This window comes from Balaenoptera borealis (assembly GCF_965194805.1).
Source record: "Balaenoptera borealis genome assembly, chromosome: 14".
NCBI lineage: Eukaryota > Metazoa > Chordata > Mammalia > Artiodactyla > Balaenopteridae > Balaenoptera > Balaenoptera borealis.
Window position 1 is genome coordinate 16,695,594 of NC_138875.1, and position 23,485 is coordinate 16,719,078.

General features: G+C 40.9%; 1 long non-coding RNA gene across 1 annotated transcript; it reads right to left on the bottom strand.

The window, feature by feature from the left end:
- Positions 1–827: 827 nt before the first annotated feature.
- On the bottom strand, positions 828–18,338 carry LOC309610962. Its single transcript, XR_014234263.1, has 3 exons — positions 11,991–18,338; positions 10,837–11,682; positions 828–5,990 (listed from the first exon to the last, which is right to left on the bottom strand). It is a non-coding gene; the product is annotated as an uncharacterized lncRNA (long non-coding RNA).
- Positions 18,339–23,485: the final 5,147 nt, after the last annotated feature.

A 23,485-nucleotide genomic window follows, 5' to 3' on the forward strand; every position in this document is an offset into this window, starting at 1 on the left:
TTGAATTATTTCTACATTTTGGGCATCCTACTAAGCATTCTCTCTGTATGAACTCATTGAATCTTCAGAATTCTATGAGATAATAAAAATAGCTACCACTGTAGTACTTATATCGTATTGACTATGTGCCACGTACTCTCTAAGTTTCACATGTATACGTCTGTTATGCATCTATAAGTTGTATATATATATATATATATATATATCCTGCACCACCACCCTGAGATAAGTATATCATTATCATCCTCATTTCACAGATGAGAAATCTGAAGCACAGAAATGTTGAATATCTTACCCAAGTTCATTCAGCTGGGAAATGGCAAAGCTGGGCTTAGAAATTAATCACCACTGGCCAATGATTTAATCAAACATGCCAACATGGCCAGCTTGCAGGGCCCATGTTGGAAACCACCGCACTCTACTACCTCTGTGGGTACCATCCCCATCCTATTTTACAGACGAGGAAACCGAGGTGGTGGGGGACGCTATGTGATTCCACCAATGTCACCCAGCGAGTCAATGGAGGAGGTCACATTCAAATCCAGGTGTCTTTGACCCCAAAGCCCCCACTGTTGACTATCACATTATACTACCTTTCTCAATATCTTCTAGAACCTTCCCCTCTCATGCACAGTATCACCTCCACCATCACAGATACTTATACCTTCAATCATTATTAACATTACAAAGGCCTTTCATATGCTCTGCTTTAGTGTATATAAAATGCTTTGTACCATGCCCGGAAATGGAATATTTATATTTATATGTGTGTGTGTGTGTGTGTGTGTGTGTGTGTGTGTTTGTGTGTGTGTATGTATGGTGGGGGGTGGAGAGAATCTCTCTAGAATTGTTACTATAACTCTATAAAGTGGGAATTATTATCACGTAGATTGTGGATGAATTCAACGTATGGTCTTAGTACTTGCCAGGCATTGTTCTGGGCCCTGTGGATGCAGCAGGGAACAACCAGACAAAAATTCCTGCCTTCATGGGGTTTACATTTGAGTTAGCAGGCACAGACAGTGGACAGATTTTTAAAATATAGAATGGCAGATGGTGATAAGAGCTAAGGATTACAAATAAAATAGGAACTGGGGTAGGGAGCATGGGAAGGGGAGGCAACTATTGTAACGTCAAGCACGATGGTCAGGGGACCTGCACAGGGATGTAACATTTGAACCTGAAGGGAGAGGATGGGGTTTGAGAGAGGTGAAGTGACCCACCCGTGACCCTCACCATCGGCCACTAACTCCTAACCCTGTGCTTGCTCCCTGATTCCAGCGGTTGTTTTCGTTTCATAAAATCAGGAGATGTCAGAGATGGAGGTGATTGTTGCGGGGTGGCCATAAGTTTCTCTTCATGTCTACGACAAAGAAGATCCTAAGCTTATTACACGAAAAATGGAATTTTTGTGTCAACTCAGTGACTATTGGTGGCTTCCTAGATCACAGTGTTGAGCAGGATTCAGAGGTTAGGTCTGGGCTCAGAGCAGAGTGATGTTTGCCCAAGTTCAGGAGGAGGAGTGGTGACATTAGATAACCAACCACGTGTCCCTCAGCTAGTGTGACCCTCTCATTACATGGATGAGGAACCAGAGGCAGCTGGAGTGGAACAGAGTGAGTGGCTGGGTTTTTTTTTTTTGGCCATGCTGGTGGCTTGTGGGATCTTAGTCCCCCGACCAGGGGTTGAATCTGTGACCAGAGCAGTGAAAACACTGAGTCCTAACCACGGGGCCACCAGGGAACTCCCTGAATTTTTTAAATGGTCATCAACATGAAACATTTTATGCCTTAAGTATTTTCATGATTGAGTTCATTGAAGTAAAAGAAATGGAGTAAAACACTGTTGGTCACCATGAGAAATGTCCCTGCCTTTGAACCTGTGATTTTTCTCAGGGAGACATTTTTTCCTGGGTTTTGGGCAAGCCTCCAAAAATGTGGTTCCCCTCTTCTTCCTTGTGGATTCAGGGAGGAGGGGAAGGTACATCGGCTTCCCTTCCTATCTCACACCCACAAAGACGATCCTTGGACTTAGATAAAAGAACACAAGTCAACATTTTTCTTTATCACTTACCCTGGTAAAAGAAGCTACCCACATCACTCACCCTGTCAAACAGGGAGAGAGGTCCCCCTTATCCCATGCAGCCAAATGTCCCTGAAGAAATCTGAAGCAATGTTTAAAGTAGTGCAATCATGTTTAAAATGCCCAAGGAATATGCACTTTTTAAATAATGCATAAACTGAGTTGTATATAATAAAACAAAATCCCTTGATTTATTTGTTTGGTAACTTTTGGTTTTTTTGTCTACTGGGTTTCTCTAAAGTATACAACTGTGTTTAGGCATAAGCTGTTTTCATGGTTATCTTAGTGTCTACATTACCCTCCATGTTTTCAAGTGCTTATGCCTTCAATCACACCACCTGTGTCTCAGGAACCCCATCTATATGTAATACACTGGAATTACAAGAGGGCAGCAGAAAGAACGGATCTTCTTGCCAATAGCTGCTTCAAATAAAGAGTATGACTTGAGGCTAGGCAAAAGGAAGTTGATTATTTTAGACTGAAAAGTTCTCAAGAACAAAAATGATGATGCCAGACTCCAGAGGATGGTCCTGTGTTGGTTTACTGGTTGGAAGAAGATCTCCCCATTCCCCACCCACCTCAACACACACACACACACACACACACACACACACATACACACACTATTGGGCTCAGTGACACCATATAACAACAGTAACAGGCTTGAGCACAAACACAGCTGCATTAGGCTGCTACAGCTGGTGGGCCTTCCCTAGGGACAAGGGTCAACCTCCACTCACCTGGGTATGGGGAGGGTCTTATGTCCATCTGTGGTCAGCTTAGGAGTCAACAGACAAAATCAGGTTCAAGTGTGATTCCTAAAAGAATTTCATTCTGAGACGACTTCGTGCAGCCTTCTTTAGGGCAAAGGGTTGAACTAAGTGGAATTATAAAATAATCATCTTCAATTATTCCTGTGGTCATTGATTCATCCATTTCAGTAGGTATATCCCGTGCACCTCTTTGTACCATTGCTGTTCTGAGCACTGGGTTTACAAAGATTAATAGGACAGACTGGGTCCCAGGCTACCAAAAGCTTACAGTCTAGAGGAGAGCTGACCAGTAGAAATACAATGTGAGCCACATGCGAGACACATATGTAATTTTGAATTTTCTAGTAGCCACTGTTTAAACAGCAGAAAGAAACAGGAGAAATTGATTACAATAATATCTTTTATTTAACCCAATATATACAAGAGATTAGTAAGGAGATATTTTCTTTTCCTTCTCCTATTCTAAGTCTTCAGTATCTGGTGCGTATATTCCAGCTATTGCATGTCTCAGTTTGGACCTGGCAGGTTTCAAAGGTTCAGTAGCTACACACAGCTCACGGCTACTGTCTGAGATTGTGCAGCTCTAGAAAACACAGTTCTACGTGCCACAATTTACATGGTGTACAGAGACTTATTTTATTTATTTTATTTTTGAAAGACATTTTATATGCATATTCACAGCAGAATGGATAAACAAATTGTAGTATATATGTAGTGTATAATATATAATACTCATATATTATATAGCAGTGAAAATTAATGAACCAGAGTTATACATACCAAGCCAATGGGTTACTCAACGTTGAATAGGAAGGGCAGTTGCAGTAGAATGCAGGTAGTATTATTCTATTTATAAAATGTTTCAAAATATGCAAAATTAAATAATATATTGTTTAGAAATACATGCATACATATTAAAATATAATATAAAGAAATGCCTGGGAATGATAAATTCCAAATTAAGTATAAGCCTTAAATTCAAAGAGAAAGAAAGGAATACAGAGGGGGCTCCTATAGTGGTAATATAGAAGTAATATTTTATTCCTTCCACTGGTTGGTGAGTGCATGGAGATTTGTTATGGTGCCCTTTACCCTTTAAAATTGTCTTAATTAATTCATGGCCAAAATGTCCAGGGAATTAAAAACAACTACACCTTATTTTGATATTACTATTATCATTATTATTAGTGTTATTATTTTGGTAATAGCTTACAAATCTGAGTGAGCTGACTCTACTTCAGAAGAAAATCTTTAGGAGATAAAAGAAGGGTAGAGATTGGATCCTGTGCATGACAATAGTCAAATCTGTAGGTCCCCCAAGTGTTTAAAAGCCAGACTTGAACCTGCAGCTCTTTCTACCCATCAGCTAAGAAAGGGCTGACACTTTCAAGAATCCTTCACTTATGAGAGCTGGAGTAGAGAGTGTAGGAAACCGATAACTGTCATTTTCTCCACCCCTGACAGCAGACAGCAGAGAAAGGGAGTCTAGATGGTTCTCTGAGATAAAAGGTCATTAAACCACCTTGTCAAAAACCAGGTCTGATTACTCAGCCTCCGCTGTTCCCTTGCCTGCCATGTGGAACACAAACTCCAACCTGATAAGGTCTTGGGCATGGCATTCACCTTCAACTCAGCCCTGACATGAATGTTGAGGGATCCCTTATGGAAAAGTCTACTGTAACCACAAGCCTTATCTGTTTCATAAGATGGCCAACTATCACAGACTTGGATCATTCATTCTAAGGCGAGAAGTAACTGTGGCCCTTGAGCCTGTGAAATATACTGGCCACGAGTCTATCCTTAGATAGAGACCAAAGGATAAGATTGCCACTGTCTACCCTGACAGTTGAGGTCACTGACAGAAGCTGGATATCAATATGTGGATCTGAATTTTACTCTATCAATTCACAAGAGAGGAAATGAGGGCAAAAGCATTTATCACTTGTGGAAATTTTTTATTTTTCTGGATGAATTACAGTTATTTATTGCATTCTTCCACGTACTCAAAATTGCTTTCAAGGGAATTCCCTGGCGGTCCAGTGGTTAGGACTCCATGCTCTCACTGCCGAGGGCCAGGGTTCAATCCCTGGTTGGGGAACTAAGATCCCACAAGCTGCATCGTGGGCCAAAAAAAAAAAAAAGCTTTCGAACCAAACTATGAAGTGAGTAAAATTTGACTTTTGTTCCTTCATTCACGGTTCCCTCCCCTTGCCTTATTATTTTTCTTTTGATGGTGAAATCAGTTAGGATACCAGGTCATCTGCTATAACAGAGAGGGCCCAAAATAATACTGTCTTAGTATACTCTTAGGTAACAGGTTTATTTCTCTGACACATGCAAGTCCAAGCTAGTATGGCAATACCAGCCATAACAGAGATTGTTTTAGGGCCTCAATGCTTACCTAGTTAATTTGCAGTCTTCAACTTGTGGTTTTTTAAACTTCTCATGATCCAGCCTGGCGGCTCCTTGTCTTGCTAACTCGATCAGTCAAGGGCATGACCTGAAAATTATACACAGCACTTCTGCCCAAGCCCCATTGGCCAGAATTTAGTCCTATGTCCACACTAAGTGGCAAGGGGGTGGGAGGGTTGATTTAAAGCACTGAACAGTGATTTGGGTTCAAAATGAAGGCCTGAGTAATTTAGAAAATGTTACACCTGTTCACTACGTGATACGTTGGTGACTAATTCAAGGCTGCACTATGGAGGAGAGCCAGAAGACCTGAGTGCACCAAGAAGATGCTGACAGACTCAGTGGTGACAGGAAGTGACCCTCTGGCCGGGAGAGGAGAAATCATAAGTAAAGGAGAGAAATTAGGGGATTTTCCAAGAGGGGGCTTGTGGTGTTCCCTTTTTCTATCAACCCAGAACTTCCTGACCATTTGCAAGATTTACCATGTGCAGGAGGATACTGGGAGGCCCTGAGAAATTTACATTGGGAGTAAATTAATTATATTGTTTTGTCAAAACATGCCACTCACCAGCTCAAATTCCACACTCTAAGCAAAGTCAAAAGTTCTTACCTTGGTTACAAAGGCCGTTGTCATCTGGCCCCCACTCGCATCCTCCAACTCCATCTCCCATCATCTCATCCGTTCTTCACTGTATGACAACTGCACGGCTCTCCTGGCTATTCCTAAAGGACACAGAGCATGTTTCTGCCTCAGGGACTTTGCACTCACTGTTCCCTCAGTCTGGATTGTTCTTCCCCCAAATATGTACAAAGCTGGCTCTCCCCCACCCCTTTCAAGTCTGTGCTCAAATGTCACCTCTTTCAAGAGGCAATCCCTGACTGCTCTCTTTAAAATGGTGCTACTCAAAGTACGGTAACACACTGGAGTTAGTCTGTGAACCGTTTGTTACCAGTTTGCTATAAGTTAAGTACAGAAGTTTTGAGGGTCTTTCCCCAGAATGGGGGTTATAGAGGAGTTCATGTGTGGCTGAATTCAGATGCTGAGTCACTTATGGTGTGAACTAAATGCTAGTAGGACTTTGTGATACCGTGTGATATTTTAAAGTTAGTGTGTCAACTGTAACCCAAAATATTTAAAAATTTGTAGAAAATGTAAGCATACGTTTATTTTTTTATAACATATTACATGATCATTCTTAATTCTTAATCAAGCCTCTTTCAGAGTTTAACATTATTAGTTGTATTAGGGAAGAAAGCTTTGTATTATTTATTATTTTTTTCATGCTTGGGCATTTAAATTTTGTTCTTAAATAACCTCTGTGAGTTGTTACTAACTGACAAATTAAAAGAGGCCTTCACAGGATACTCTTTGTAAATAGTTCTCTTCTAATATGACACTGGAAGTGTGACTAATTCTTGTTCTAAACAGATGAAAAATCAAGTTTGGTATATTTTTACATTTTTAACGTTCTAAAAAATTATTAAAACATCTTGATGTACTACAGAAATTTGATAAAATGTAGGCAAATCTGGTAAAGATCACCTTGAGTTAGATTTGCAAACCTCCTTCCATCTTTTCCTGCCTCGGGAACATGTTACATATCAATATCGACACGAGATAAAGAGGCATTTGGAAGAAAAATCCTCAAATTGTTGGAGGTCTCTGGTTCCCTAAACTCAACCATTCCTAATTGTTTCAACTCTAGGTCAGAAGTGAGGGGAAATTTTGTTTATGTGTGTTGACTGTTGTGTATGGAAATGATAATGTAGAGACTGGTTTGTATTCATAGTTATACTGTGGTGGATAGTCCCCCAAAGATGTCCATTGTTCTAACCCCAGAACCTGTGGAATGAACTTTGAAAATGTGGTTAAGTATGCTAGTGTGGGAGGTACTACAGCCTATTTTCAGATTGGTAGAGCCAACCTTGGCTGCAAATTCAGAACTACCTGGTGAGTAGTTGCAAATCCTGGTGCCTGGCCACAGCCAACAATTAAATCAGTATTTTAAAAATTCCACAGGTGATCCTAATGTGCGTTCAAGCTTGCGTGACACTGGTCTGGAGCAGTGCTTCTCAAACTTTAACATGCATATCATCACCTGGGGGTCTTGTTAAATGCAAATTCCAATTCAGTAGGTCTGGGGCGAGCCTGAGATTCTCTAGTTCTAACAACCTCCCAGGAGATTCTGCTGTTGCTGGCCCAGGGACCACACTTTGAGTAACAAGGCTCAAGATAGTAAGTGGCGTGCTACAGGAAGGTGCAACTAATGAACAATTACAAGGACAATAGGCAAGACTTTAGAAAAAAATCTTCAGTCACATTATTTTTATATTGTGATAAAATATATCGAATTTAAAATTTATCGTCTTAACCATTTTTAATGTTCAGTTCAGCGGCATCAAGTAGATTGTTTTGCAACTATCACTACCATCCATCTCCAGAACTTTTTCATCTTCCCCACCTGAAACTCTATACCCATGAAATGCTAACTTCTCATTCCTCCTCCTCCCCTTGGCCTCTGGCAACCACCATGCTACTTTCTGTCTCTATGAATTTGACTCTGGGAACCTCTATAAGTGGAATCATATAATATTTGTCTTCTTGTGACTGGCTTATTTCACTTGATATAATGTCCTCAAGGTTCATCCATGTTGTGGAGTGTATCAGAATTTCCTTCCTTTTTAGGGCTGAATACTATTCTATTGTGCTCATAGAGACATCATGTTTCAGTAAATTTATCTCTGTAGGAAGTGGATAGGATCATCAGTCTTGACTACAGAAGAACACAGCCAGAGAGCTTCAGTGCATAAGGAATCCGTTAGGTAGGGCAAAAGTCACTGCCCTAAATAGGCTGTCCTTTGTAATATGAAAATGACCTACTTTCATAGGGCCAGGGGCCCTGACTGACCATTCTTTTCCCATTTAATGTTAATTGGGAAATTCCTGGCTTGAGAAGGAATTATTAATGACCTAACTATGGTAGCAAGAAGTCAGCCACCCACACTGTGATGACAAATCTTCTGGGTCAGGAGTAGCTGCTGGACCAGGTCCAGAAGGATGAGGTCACCCGTGAGCCTTGGCTCCCAGGCTCTGAGGCTGCCTCAAAATGATGGAGAAGTTTTAGGTGGAAACGCCCCAGTGACAACTACACAAAAGCAGCTGATGTCTAGGGACAGCTCTGGTAACCATTTTTTCCTGGTAGAGGTACTGCCTTTCTAAAGAAGGATTAAAAAAAGAAAAGAAAAGAAAAAAAAAAAAGACCCAGAGGAAATGAACAGTGACTTCTTTGCTGGACTGAAATGAAAGGTTGACACCCAAGAATAAAACAATGTAAAAAAATTCCAAAGGAAATACTCTGTCTCCGTTTAGAAATGTGAGACCTTACTTCCAGCAAACCAATAAGAACCAAACTGACAAACGGGGGGGAGGGGGGAGGTTCTTTTCATGAGTCTCAAATACCAGGAAGCTTTCCCTGAAGGCCCAATCCTGATATAATCTCACGGTGATCTCTGCAACCCTTGGTTTATGCCTTCCTTGGAGCATAAACTTTTGACCTACCGCTCTTTTTCTGTGTTTAACTCTCATTTGTGAACAGGGGCTTATCTAATAACTCTTGAATGGAAGGGATTTGTGTTCTCGATTCCAGAAACAGCTCGGTGTTAGTGGAATGATCTTGGTGGCCTTAGATTCAAGAGGCCTACTATATAATCCTCCTCTGCCACTTACCAGCTTTGGGCAAGTTATTTATTTATACTGTCTCAGCTTCACTGATCTCATTGGTAAAAGGAAGCTAACAATACCCGCCACATCGGATTATTATGAGGACTACATGAGACAGTGTTTGTAAAAGTGTCTGATTACAGGGGGTACTCTATGAATATTGGTACCCGCATCTTCTCTGTATTTATAATCCAGGCACAGTTAGGTAGAAGGATCCAGGGGTGAGCAAAACCAGACAACAACCCTCAAAGAATTTACTGTCTAGACGGGAGACAGATCTTAATCAGTCACAAATGTCCAGTTGATCTTGGGTCAAGCTCTGTGACAAAGGAAAAGTGCAGAATGCTATGAGGGTCATGAGAGGTGTGGATACGAATCTCAGGAAGGATTTCTCTTGGAAGGGATGACTGGCTCGGGATCTGAAACATGAACAGGCATTAGTCAGAGGAAGAGATGGAAGACTGCTCCAGGCAGAAGCTTCTAGATGGGGGAGGAGGGTGGACCATGGCAAGTGAGAGGACTTAGAGAACAGTAGGACATCTGGAGGCAAAGGGATACCCTGAGACAGCAGTGGGGATGTCACCAGACTAGGCGGAGTGCTGTTGGCCACACCCAGGAGATTTGTCTTTATTCTGAGGCCAAGGGAAGCCTCGGTGTGTGTGTGGGAGGGTCACTTCTGAAGGCTAATATTTCATTTTTAGAAAGCTCCCTGGTCCAGGAGACAGATGATGGTAGAATGGGATGGTGGTGATGGAGATGGAAACATGGAGATGAACTGGAAAGTTTAGGGGGACATAAAACCCTAGGCATCACATTTTCTACATGTTCATAGAACAAATCAATGAATCGGTGGCCTTTTTAATGTATAGGACTGATGGTTGGCCCAGATGCCAACCTGAAGCACATGCAAAATGACATGTGTGTATAATTTGGCCATAAAAAAGAACAAAGTACACGCTCCAACACAGACGTACCTTGAAAACATTACTCTAAGTGAAGAAGCCAGTCACTAAGACCACATATTGTATGATTCCATTTATATGAAATGTTAAGAATAGGCAGAAGCTATAGAGACAAAGTAAATTAGTGGCTGCTGGGGACTGGGGAAAATGGGGGAATTAGGGGTGACAGCTAAAGGGTATGGGGCTTATTTTTGAAGTGATGAAAATGTTGTAAAATCGAATGTGGAGGTGGTTTTACATCTCTATGAATGTACTAAAAACCATTAAGTTGTACACTTTAAATGAGTGAATTATATAAAATTATATATATATAATTTTCAAATTATATCTCAATAAATCTGTTACCAAAACATACTTATATTTATGTTTATATATATTTATATTTATATTTATATTTACAGGGGCGAGAAGCCCACAGTCATAAACACTGCCACCCATGGCCAGAAGATTCCAATGGGCATGACCTCCAAGGTGCCCAGGTTGGCATTTCCTGACCCAGCATCCTCAGGGGAGGAAAGCATCCTTAGCCCCACTCTTGACCCTGGCTTCTGACTCCTTCGAGAGCAAATGAGATGGTACTGTCTGCCGACTTCAAGGGAAGGAAGAGAGAGGGCATTTAATTTTTTTAACCACCTCGTTGCCACCTTCTTCACTCTGTGGATCTGGAGTGAAGAACTGTCACATGACGGCAGCTGTCACTGGACAGCAAGTGGCTCCGAGAGGACAAAAACTCCTACTCATCCTCCAGGTCTCTATTTAAATGTCACCTTCACCGAGAAGCCTTCTGTGACTTCTAAGTATGAGTCAGGGGCCCTTCCTGCCTTCCTTCCTGCCTTCTGCCTTGACGGCACCGACCCTCCTGAGTCAGAATTGCTTGTTTCCTTACCTGTGATCCCACTGAACTGTCACCTCCTTCAGGGCAAGCATGGACGCTGGGTCACTAGTTGTGTTCCCCAGCTCTGCGGGCTTGTGCATAGGATGCATTCAGTGAGTCTTTAGTGAATAAATGAAACAAACACAGCCCTGAATCTGTTCACAAGGTAGATATCCCAGCTTTCCAAAGATGGCTCATGAAGTCTTAGACAAGAAAAGAGTTTGCAGTTGCAGTGGCCAAAACAGAGACTGGTCTGAGGGCGTTGCTGGGGAGCTGGACCTTTCATAGAGCAAAGAGAACAGGAATCAGCACATGCAGATGACTTCATGCTTCCCTAAAGCAAGGATGGCTTTCGCATTGCTCACGCTTTGGGAATGTCCCTTCCCAAACAACTTCAGGTTGTAGCAGCCGTGACACTTGACCTACCATCTTCTTATCTTCTACCCTCTGGGGGAGAAACAATAAGCCACCAATGCTGATACCAAGGTATTTCCTTTTTTTTTCTTTTCCTTTTCTATACATCTGAATTTCTGGGACTTAGCGTTTAAACGAATGTCTCCTTGAGTGGGTCCCAATAAAACATTTTCTAGGAAAATGGACACATACTAACCTATTTTGGTTTCTTTAAAGCTACAAATGTTCAAAACCCCCATCATCTGCAACACAGTGTCATCTGGCATTTTTTTTCTTTTGACCGCGAGGCTTGCGGGCATCTTAGTTCCCTTACCAGGGATTGAACCCAGGCTCTGGGCAGTGAAAGTGCAGAGTCCTAACCAATGGACCACCAGGGAATTCCCTCATTCAGCATTATTAATAGCTAAAAAATACTTGCATTTCATTGAAACACCTTGCACTTACCTCTACTTTATTTATTTATTTATTTGTGACTGTGTTGGGTCTTCGTTTCTGTGTGAGGGCTTTCTCTAGTTGTGGCAAGCGGGGGCCACTCCTCATCGTGGTGCGCGGGCCTCTCACTGTCGCGGCCTCTCTTATTGCGGCCTCTCTTATTGCGGAGCACAGGCTCCAGACGCGCAGGCTCAGTAGTTGTGGCTCACGGGCCCAGTTGCTCCGCGGCATGTGGGATCTTCCCAGACCAGGGCTCGAACCTGTGTCCCCTGCATTGGCAGGCAGATTCTCAACCACTGCGCCACCAGGGAAGCCCCTACCTCTACTTTAGAAAGGCAAAGCGGGTTGTGCTGGGGCCATTGAAACAGTTTATTTTGCTTGGCTCTGCCACACCCTCCGCTCGGGGCCTCACTTTGCCTCTGTGTAAAATGGGGGGTTGGTTGAGTGTTTTAAGGTTGTTTCTATTTCTCCAAGATCACATTCTATTTTTGCTTGCTGACTCCTTTCTTAAAAAGGTGGAAATGTTAGTCGTACCATTAATCTCCCCTCACTACAGTGAGAAACTGTATTTAGCTATGAACCACAGAGAACTGAGTATCAGTGGCTTAAATACACAAAGTCCAGAGGGAGGCAGTCTGGGTTTGCGGCGTGGCACCGTGATGCCATCGGGGACCCAGGCTTTTCTTATCTTTCTGGTCCATCCTCCTCAACAAATGGCTTCCATCTTCAGCGCCCCCTCAGATCCAAGAAGGTGACCAGCTCAGCAGCCATCACGGCCACCTTGCCGATGAGAAGACTAAGAAAGAGGACATGTTTACTTTTAGAGCCTTCTTGGAAGTTCCATCTGTGAATGGAAAATGCTGCTGCCATATTAGTAAACAAAGGATGTTGTAGCCATCAAGCCACTACAGCTGCCCAGGATAGTGTACCCTGAGGGGATTAGGATGGAGAAAAGCAGGATACTGGTCCTAGATAGGTAAGGTGCATATCAAAGGAATGATTTCAATGAGCCCAGACACTTGCATCTTACCATACATAGAAAAGTGCTAAATTCATTAACTTGAGATATCTGGTTTTCTTTAATTAATAGTAATCTTTTGAAGTTCCTACTACCTTTGTTGCAAAAACTCCTGTATATCCTGGCCCCCCTTACCTCTTCGGAGCAGTCCCTCAGAGCTATCTTAGAGGCTGCCTCCTGGGCTTAAGTCCTCAGTTTTGTCCGCCAAATAAAACAGAATTCTCAACTTTTAGGTTGTACATTTTTTTCAGTCGACACATCCAATATTCTGCCTATACCTCACGGTCCAGAACTTAGTCCGATGGCCGCCTATAGCTGGAGGGAGACTGGGACATGTGGTCCTTTCACTGGGCACATTGCTGCCCCAAGTATTGTCAGTACCTCCTCTGTAGGGAGGAAGTAGAGAGTGGATGTCGGGCTGGGCACCTAAAGTCTCCACCACACTAGTCTTTAACCTGAACAGCTGAGTGTGAATGACAGTCCGAGTGAGATAAAGTTCCTCTTGTGCCCAGGGTGACAGGACTCTTGTGTCCTTCAACCTCGGTGGGTCTCTTGCTTCCGGAACACTGGGCAGTGGCCCCTGGGGATTTCAGGGTCTCTGAGAGAACACCTGCTCCAAGAATTCAGGAAGGATCTCTTCTCAAACTTGACTGGAGCCACTGCCTAAAATTTCACCACTGAAGAGTTATGCCATTGAGATAAAACATTAACTTCTATTTAAAATGAATATACCCTTGAAAGGGTTAACACATGTGGCTACAACCTGTCATTTCTCTCTTTCAGCTGACACCAAGCGGGAGAGGATGCATTGAATTGTGGGGAGAAGACAGAGTGGTCCCATCACAGTCACCAAAGTCCTCTCTTGAAGCCGGTGGGCTGTCAGAGGGGGGCCTGAGTTTTTCTGGCACCTAGGGAGGAAGAACAAGCCTGGGAGTGGGAGCTCCTGGGAGATAATATAGGAAGTAGCCCCAGTGGACTTTAGATCAAAGACTTTGAGGTGTTTTGGGGTTTTTTTGAGTTAATTTTTATTGATCCTGACCTCTGTCATTTGCTGTCCTTCACATTTTATTTTATTTTATTTTGCTGCACCACTTGGCATGCAGGATCTTAGTTCCCCAACCAGGGGTCGAACCCGTGCCCCCTGCAGTGGAAGCGTGGAGTCCTAACCACTGGACCTCCAGGGAATTCCCAAGACTTTGAGTTTTGAAAGGGACCTTGGTGATCATCTAGTCACATACCCATTTTACAGACGATGAAACCAAGCCTGAGAAGGATCACATGACATGAAGGAAGCACACAGATGGCTAGTAGCAGGCACAGACCTCAGACCCTATCTCCTGATTCCTAGTCCAGGAATGGTACCACCTTACCAGTTGTTTATGTTGTTCCACAGGGGATTAAGGTCCCCTGGAGAAGGGCTGAAGAGGAGAGGGGAAGGGGCGAGGTTCTGCGGAGCTTTACTGGGGTGGAACAAGATTTCATGGGGCCTGAAGTTTATACAACTGGTGGAAGGGTGAGCTCCTTAAAAAAATCACAACTACAAAATTAAAAATACAAAATCAGGCAAAAGGCCTTGGAGGGTGCCTGAAGTTTCAGTACCATTAGCTTCTTGGTGAACCTGCCACTGGGGTCCCACCATGGATTCAAGCAGGTCAGTTCCTCCAACCTCTGTTTTACACCATATGCCTGCTTTAAGATGTTACAGTTAAAATTAAAAAAAAAAAAAAAAAAGTTTGTAAAAAAGTTTGAAAATCACTGCTCTGCACTGACTGTCATTCAGCATTGCGTAGGACCAGCCACAGTAGCAAACATAGTCACCTGCCAGCATTTCATTGTCAACATTTTTGAGAAATTAAATTATTTTAAGTGAGTCACAGGACATATGCTTGTACAGGACGTACAGGCTGGGACTCAGGGAAGCACAGTAACCTTTGACTCACAAGATGGAATTTGAGTAATTCTTGATCAGGTGCCCCACAATAAGATGTCTAGATTGTTTAGATTTTAATACCTGTGGATTTAAAAATTACTTTCAAATGAAATATACCTTAAAAAGCCAATTTTTTTTTTTGGTGTGTGTTTTAAATAATGGCATTTATTTCCATTAGTGGCTGGGTGAAGGCACATCTGCTAGAATTCTCAGTGCATGAAAATGTGAGGCACATCTTGGAACCATCCTCATACTAAGGAAAGAGGGAGATTAGAGCAACGAGCTTTATGCACCTTCAAATCCTTGATAATCTAGAGGAGAGAGATGTCCTGAGTGGAGTGTGGATTTTTCTGGGTTAGCTCCATCCCTTGTCTGTGGATTGTTCTTGGGTTCTAAAAATGCTGTAAGATATTGGGGTCCACCCATCAGTGCTCTGGACCCTACTGAGAGGGTAACAAGAAAAAGTGGGGAGAGGCATTGCCTCTGTAATGACATTTCTCTCCTTTCTCCCACAGACCCAGGGACAGGTTTCTTTGCTTTGAAGCTCCAGGGGACTGAGGTCGACAGTGCCTGATAGAAGACGGTGGTTCTTGGTGGATGCAGCATATTTAGAGCCAGTGGCTGCAGGAAAGGAGGAACTTGCTCCCAGTACTTAACCAGATCTGTCTGTGAGCTCTCCGGAGCTAGCCTCTGGGGACTGCCTGACGTATCTGAGGAATTTGTGGAACTCTCTGCTAGCAGGTGAGGGTCAGACTGAGAACCATAAGAGAGGTGATTTTTCCGTCATCTCAGATTCAAATTCCACAGTACTAGTCATATCCTGTTCCAGAGAGAAACATGACAGGAAACACCGCGCCCGAAACCACCCCCCCAAAACCCCACAAACACACACACACACACACACAACCCCCCAACAAAACCAAACCAAAAACCAACCAAACAAATCCCAAAAAACAAACTACACCCCACGCTACCAGCATTTGTCTTGTTCTAATCAGGAGACAGAGCCCCGCCAAAGTGCCTTCCAATAAGCAGGTCCTGGTAACTCCCAATAGATCAGGTATTCTAAAGCTACAGGATCGTTACTGAACCAAAACTTGGGTCTGCTAGCCTGGGTGCAGTAAAGCCAATCTATTGACACCAGGTTGTGGTGAAGGAAAGTGCAGAATTTATTGCAGATGCCAAGCAAGGAGTCCAGGGCAGCTAGCACTGCAAAAAACCCCAGCTCCCTGATGGGTTTCAGGAAAGCATTGTTAAAGGCCAGGTGAAAGGAGTTGCAGGGTGTGTGATCAGCTCGTGCACAGTTTTCTGATTGGTTGATGGTGAGGTAACAGGGCGGAATCACGGGGTTTAACATTATCAACCCTTAGGCTCCAGTAGCCCTGAGGGCTATGTGTTCATGGTCATTAAGTATTTAACATCTTCCATTTGGTGGAGGTTTTAGCATCTGTAGAACAACTAAGGAAATGTACATGAGATAGTGTTATCTAGGTACTTCAGAGAGAAGCTAAAGCAGAGGATATGGGGGAGGGGTCTGTCCCGGGAGGGCTCCGTAGTGTCCTGCTACCTTACAGGACGAATTGGAGGTATCATGGTACAAATACATGTTAAATGTACAGCAAAGACATCCTGGCAACTCTTTGTACAGTAAGAAAAAGAAGATGTGTTTTGTATTACTCCCATTTGTAGTATCTTTGAATAAAGGTATGTAATACATTTCAATCTTTGATACCCAATTCTAATTTATAAGAAAAAGAGGGGAAGGATGTGTTAACTAACTTTATTGTGATAAATATTTCACAATATATATGTGTATCAAATCATCACATTGTATACCCAAAACTTACACAATGTTATATGTCAATTACATCTTAATAAGGTTGGAAAAAAAAAAGAAAGAAAAGCTATGAGAAGGGACCAGCTCCGATAGGCATTAAATAAAATTAGAAAGCCCTTCTAGTTAACACAGTGTGGTACTGGTACACACAGAGGCAAACAGTCCAGTGGAATAGACACAGATGCAACTGTCTGATGAGTACATGATAAAAACATCATCTCAAACCACTGAAGCAAATGTGGGCTTTTAAATAAATGAATCTGGGACGTTTTGTTAGCCATTTTGAAAAAATAAAATTAGATTAATACTCTACACCATACACAAGACATAAAATCCAAATGGATAAGGGATCTAAATGTAAAAAAAGAAAGAGAGAAAGAGAGAAAGGGAGAAAAGAAAGAAGAAAGAAAGAAAGAAAAGGAAGTTAGAAGTTGATTAGGAAATATGATTTTTTTAAATTGAAGTATAGCTGCTGTATAATAATATGTTATAGGTGTACAATATAGTGATTCACAATTTTTAAAGGTTATATTCCATTTATAGTTATTATAAAATATTGGCTATATTCCCCATGTTGTATCCTTGTAGCTTATTTTATATCTAATAGTTTGTACCTTTTACTCCCCTACCCCTGTATTGCCCCTCCCCGCTTAGGAAGTATGATTTGAAGGATAAAAAAATATGGATGTCTTAATCATCATTTACTATTGTAGAATTCCCACTTTTTACTCATTCATTTGGGATAAAAATTATTGAAGACCATGAAGGCCTACATGTTTGGAGTAAGGGAAGCTCATGAAAGTATTTTAAGTTCTTGACACCTCTTTGTGAATCAGTTTATAAGGTTAGCTTCTCTGGTTGTAAGCACTGGTTTTGGGTTAGTTTTGTATGTTAGTTAAAGGCAAAGAGAACAGATTGGGGCAAGGCAGTGAAGTGGTAAGAGGTTAAGTCTGGGGTTCCAGGGAACATTAAGGATTGCAAAAAGTGAACAGCCTAGAAAAGATAGTTCATTGTCATCAAGGTTACCTTAGGCCAATCACAAATGGACAAAGAAAAAAAAAAAAGGAAAACAAATCAAATACGTATCTTTTTGTTGTTGTTTTCAAAAGTATGTGTTCTAAAAATGTTATTACTTTTTTTTTTTTTAAGTGATCACATCTTCTTTTGTCTGTCTTTATTCTTCATTCAACAGCAGGTTTTTTTTGTTTTTTTGACCGCGCTGTGTGGCATGTGGGATCTTAGTTCCCCGACCAGGGACCGAACCTGCGTGTCCTGCATTGGAAGCGCACAGTCTTAACCACTGGACCGCCAGGGAGGTCCCTGCTTTTTAATTTGAAAAAAGAATGCATGCTTACACAAAGACACACTCCAATAAAAGTTTATAAACAGAGAAAAACCTTTTAAAAAGCAGAAAGCTGGTCCCACGAAAAGGATTGGAAACCAGAATAACATCAAATATCCAAACAGCAACACTGGGATCTAGAAACTAATGAAACAATGACTTCAAAATTCTAAGAAAAAAATGCTTTCCAAGCTAGAATTCTATACCCAGCCAAACTATGAGTAGAATAAACACATTTCCAGACTTTAAGATACATAGACCTGTAGGTCATCTATCCAGTGGCTACACCTCCAATCTTCCATCCCTATTACCAGAGACCAGTTCCCACAATAGATGCTGGTAATGCCGTATACTCATTCTCCAGCCTTCCATCAAGCTAGGATCAGCCATATGACCAGTTTCTGGCAAATGAAATTTAGTCAGCTGCTGCAGCTACCTGTAACCTGAAAGGGGAGACCTCACCATCATCGTGGTGAAAGCAGAGCAAAAATATGAAAAGTGCCTGGGTCCTGATGACATCGCTGAGCCATTAACCAAACTATGAACTCTTTTTTTTTTTTTAAATGGGGAGCACTCTGCAAACATTTCCATTTCCCCCCCCCGCGGGGGACAGAGGACCCCAGGCCCTGAATTTTTTTTTAATTAATTAATTAATTAATTTATTTATTTTTTTGGCTGTGTTGGGTCTTCGTTTCTGTGCGAGGGCTTTCTCTAGTTGCGGCAAGCGGGGGCCACTCTTCATCGCGGTGCGCGGGCCTCTCACTATCGTGGCCTCTCGTTGCGGAGCACAGGCTCCAGACACGCAGGCTCAGTAGTTGTGGCTCATGGGCCCAGCTGCTCCGCGGCATGTGGGATCTTCCCAGCCCAGGGCTCGAACCCGTGTCCCCTGCATTGGCAGGCGGATTCTCAACCACTGCGCCACCAGGGAAGCCCCCAAACTATGAACTCTTTACCTCCAGAGAGTTAGAAGTGAGATGAAGATGATGACAATGACGATGACGATGATGATGATTAATAAACCCATTTATTTTCCAGAATACTATTATTCACAGTTAAAGCCATCCTAACCAACATGATAAGCCTCGAGCTATTTATCTCTCATGTTCTCTTTTTCCCATGTGCTCCACCAGATTTCCCAAGTAAAGCAAAAAAGAAAATGTGGAGGAGAAAGGTAAAATGAATTCTCAGGATGATAATGAAGGGAAAGTCCTGCATGACGGTTAACACATTCATACTGGGACAAGGACAGAAGGCTACAGCAGGGAATATCTCAAGGGGATTCTAGTGTCATAGGGAATGTCTAACTGCATAGTATTCCTTTTATAGATTATACTATATTTTATTTAACCAGTACACTATTGATGGACATTTGTTTTTTTGTTTGTTTCCTATATTACAAATAATTTTCAAAATTAACATCCTTTTTAAAAATTTAAAAAAAATTTTTATTCAATTTATTTAAACTTAAAAAAAGATTTTAGTTTAAATTGAATAAATCCCACCCCCCACCACCAATCTGTTCCCTGTATCTATGACCTTATTTTTTCTTTTTGTTTTTGGTTCCACATATAAGAGAAATCATTTGGGGAATTCCCTGGCGGTCCAGTGGTTAGGACTTGGCGCTTTCACTGCTGAGGCCTGGGTTCGATCCCTGGTCGGGAAACTAAGATCCTGCAAGCCGCACGGCATGGCCAAAAAAATTTAGAAAAAAGAGAGAGAGAGAGAAATCATTTGGTATTTGTCTTTCTCTGTCTGACTTATTTCACTTAGCATAATGCCCATAAGGTCTATCCATGTTGTCTTGAAAATGGCAAGATTTCATTTTTTATGGTTGAATTATATACATATGTGTGTATACATATATATGTATACTATATATTATATACATATATACATATATTACATATTACATATATGTATATTATATACGTATATAACATATATATTACATATATACATATATTACATATACATACAGTACATATCTCACAATTCTTTATCAACTCATCCATCAATGGGTACGAGTTGTTTCCATATCTTGGCTATTGTAAACAATGCTGCAATGAACATGGGGGTGCCTGTATCTTTTCAAATTAGTGTTTCTGTTTTCTTTGGATAAATACTCAGATGTAGAATTGCTGGATCATATGATAGTTCTATTTTTAACTTTTTGAGGAACCTCCATAGTGTTTTCCATGGTGATTGCACCAATGTATATTCCTACCAACAGTGCACAAGGGTTCCCTATTCTCCACACCCCCAACAAAATTTGTTATTTCTTGTCTTTTTGATAATAGCCATTCTGACAGGTGTGAAGTGATATCTCATTGTGGTTTGTTTTTTGATTTTTTTTTTTCCTTTTGGCCACACCGCTAGGGATGTGGGATCTTAGTTCCCTGACCAGGGGTCTAACCTGTGCCCCCTGCAGTGGAAGTGTGGGTTCTTAACCACTGGACCACCAGGGAATTCCTCATTGTGGTTTTGACTTGCATCTCCCTGATGATTAATGATGTTGAACATCTTTTTATGTACCTGTTGGCCATCTGTATGTCTTCTTTAGAAAAATGTCTATTCAGATCTTCTGCCATTTAAAATATCAGATTGTTTGTTTGTTTTGCTATTGAGTTGTATGAGTTCTTTATGTATTTTGGATATTAGCCCCTTATCAGATATATGACTTGCAATTATTTTTTCCCATTCAGTAAGTTGGCTTTTCATTTTGTTGATGGTTTCCTTTGCTGTGCAGAAGCTTTTCAGTTTGATGTAGTCCCACTTGTTTATTTTTGCTTTTGTTGCTTTTGCCTCTGTTGTCAGAATCAAAAAATTATCACCAAGGCCTATGTTAAGGAGCTTACTGCCTATGTTTTCTTCTAGGAGTTTTATGGTTTCAGGTCTTATGTTCAGGTCTTTAATCCACTTTGAGTTAATTTTTGTGTATGGTGTAAGATAGTGATCCAGTTTCATTCTCTTGCATGTGGCTGTCCAATTTTCCCAATACCATTTATGGAAGAGACTGTCCCTTCCCCATTGTATATTCTTGGCTCCTTTGTGGTATATGGGTGGGTTTATTTCTGGGCTCTCTATTCTGTTCTGTTGGTCTATGTGTCTGTTTTTATGCCAATGCTACACTGTTTTAATTACTATAGCTTTGATAATATAGTTTGAAATCAAGGAGCACACATATTTTTTTATTTACACACACATACCCTTTTTTATACTTCGCATTTTCATGTAACAATGTATCTTGGAGATGTTCCTAACAACAGCCCAACCAGATCTCCCTAATTTAAAAAAATGGCTGATAATTATCTCATTGTACAGATGCAACCTCTGTTAATGGACACTGAGGTCACCTCCTGTCTTTGCAGTGAAAAACATGCTGCAATGAATATCTACGTACATTTACCTTTGTGTAAATGCTCAAATACATCTCTAGGATAAATTCCTAGACATGAATTCTTAGGGCACAAGGCATGTATGTTTAAATTTTTGATATGTGTTTCTGAAGTTCCTTCCAAAGAAGTTGTATAATTTGCACACCCACCAATCGTGTATGAAAGCCCATGTCCTTGTGAACACTGCCAATGCAGTGCAATACCAGACTGTTTTTTGTTTGTTTGTTTGTTTTTGTTTTTGCATTTAATTTGCTTTTCTTTAATTTGGAGGAATAATAACCACTCATGCTGGCTGGCAGTTTAGGAAAATAAAAAAGGAAGTACTCATACAAAGCATAGGCTGCTATAACTTTACGGAAATCTTGAATACCATTCTTTCTATTGTTCCAATAACAGCATCAAAGACTTACTCATGTCCTATTTCTAATAGAACAAAAACTTTTCTTGTATGGGAGGCACACCATTTCTAGACTGAAGTAAAGAAAGACAAATCACACCCACTAAAAAATAGGAACCAGAGAGAAATAAGATATTTAGAAGCCATTAAAATAGTTGGTGGGTTGTGATTGATCAGCTATTTCTGGAAACTAATCTGATAAATGCATAAGTATTCAATGACAGCAAATGATTAGATAAATCATCAGCAGGAGAAAATACCATACAACTATTGAGAATATGACTCTGCAGACCATTCATTCATTCTACAAGAACAAATAGGCACTTGGGGTACTAGAACAATATTCTAGACCAAGAGAGACCAAGTAGAATAAGACCCAGTTTTGGGGTCTCAAAGGGCTCACAGTACAGTGGGGAATGAGACAGATCAACGATTAAAATACAATGGAATAAAGGCTTCTCTAGACGTTAGGTGCAAATGCTTTGGGTACTACTCTCTGGGGGAGATTGGGGCAAGGCTTTCCCAGAGGAAATCACTTTGGAATTGGAGATCAGGCAGATGTGGACATTTCAAGCAGAGGGAACAAGTGCTATTCAGAATTCAGTGAATTGCAAGCAGCTTGGAATGGGGGGAGCTTAGGTCTCCAAGGATGGGTGATGAAGTTGGAAAGGTAAACGTGTTTTCATGTCACAGTGGTAAATGATGAAAAGAGAGCATAAGGTAATACATACAAACTTCTTACAATCACATAAAAACATGGCTACGTATTCTAACAATGACCCCAAGGTATTTTCAAAAATTGTTGATTACACAACATTGTTAATTAACTATACTCCAATAAAAATTAATTTAAAAATTTTAAAAAATGCTTAAGCCACAAAAAAGCATTGATTAAATGTCTAAATTAATTATATGAATTAAATTTAATGTGTCATATTATTAATATATTATACTAAATATTAATAAATCATATTATCATTACATTCCATGTAGATAACAGGTTATTAAAATCTCTGCCTTGTAGAAAAGAAAAAAATTGTAGCCTAATCCTAATACAAACTCTTGAATATGGAAGAAAGAGAAGTGAATTTTAATAATAGGCCCAGGAATAATACCTCCCCTAACATCTCTTGCATGTGAAGCACAGGTAATAACAAATTAACTGAGACACATTTTGTTACCTGATGCTTAACATTTCTTTTGCAAATCTAATTTAAAATGTTGGTCAGAAAAAAATGTCACTTAGTAGTAAAGGAGGTGGAAAGCATATAAGTCAGAAGGAATTTGGAAAATTTCTGCAGGAACAACAGAATATATCATCTGTATCTGTTGTTTTAAACACCATTTAAAACAGACTATTTGAAGCCTCTAGTGTCACTTATTACAAAGACAGGCTCACGTAAGATGTACCTTCTTATCATGTTTAAAATTCTGGAGCTGGTCTAGACTGGCTGTGAAGAATGCGCCTTCCAGCTGAGTTCATCTTGACTGCCAAGCACGGGTTACAAGGGCACCTAGTGTGGCATGAATACCTTTCCATTGGCATTAAATGCTTTAGCTTAAATGACCACAGAGCTTAGCAAAGAACTGAATACAGGCAGTATCTCCTCCCTTTAAACGTGTCTTTTATCCCTCAGCTCTTAGAGAAAAAAATTCTAGGAAAAGAATTTTTACTAAAATTGAGCTAGTTCTCTTGGCAACCTCCCCAGCCTTCCTACCTACATCATGGAAATGCACAGGAATGTTGCCAAGGGGAAAAAAAATGAAAGAAAGAAACAGAGGAAACGATGAGCTACAAAAGCTGAAAAGCATTGTCACCCTCTTTTAGAAATGACTGTTTAATAATTTCCCCCAGCAGCTTGCAAGGTAAAGGTGTTGGTTATTGATTGGGAGTGG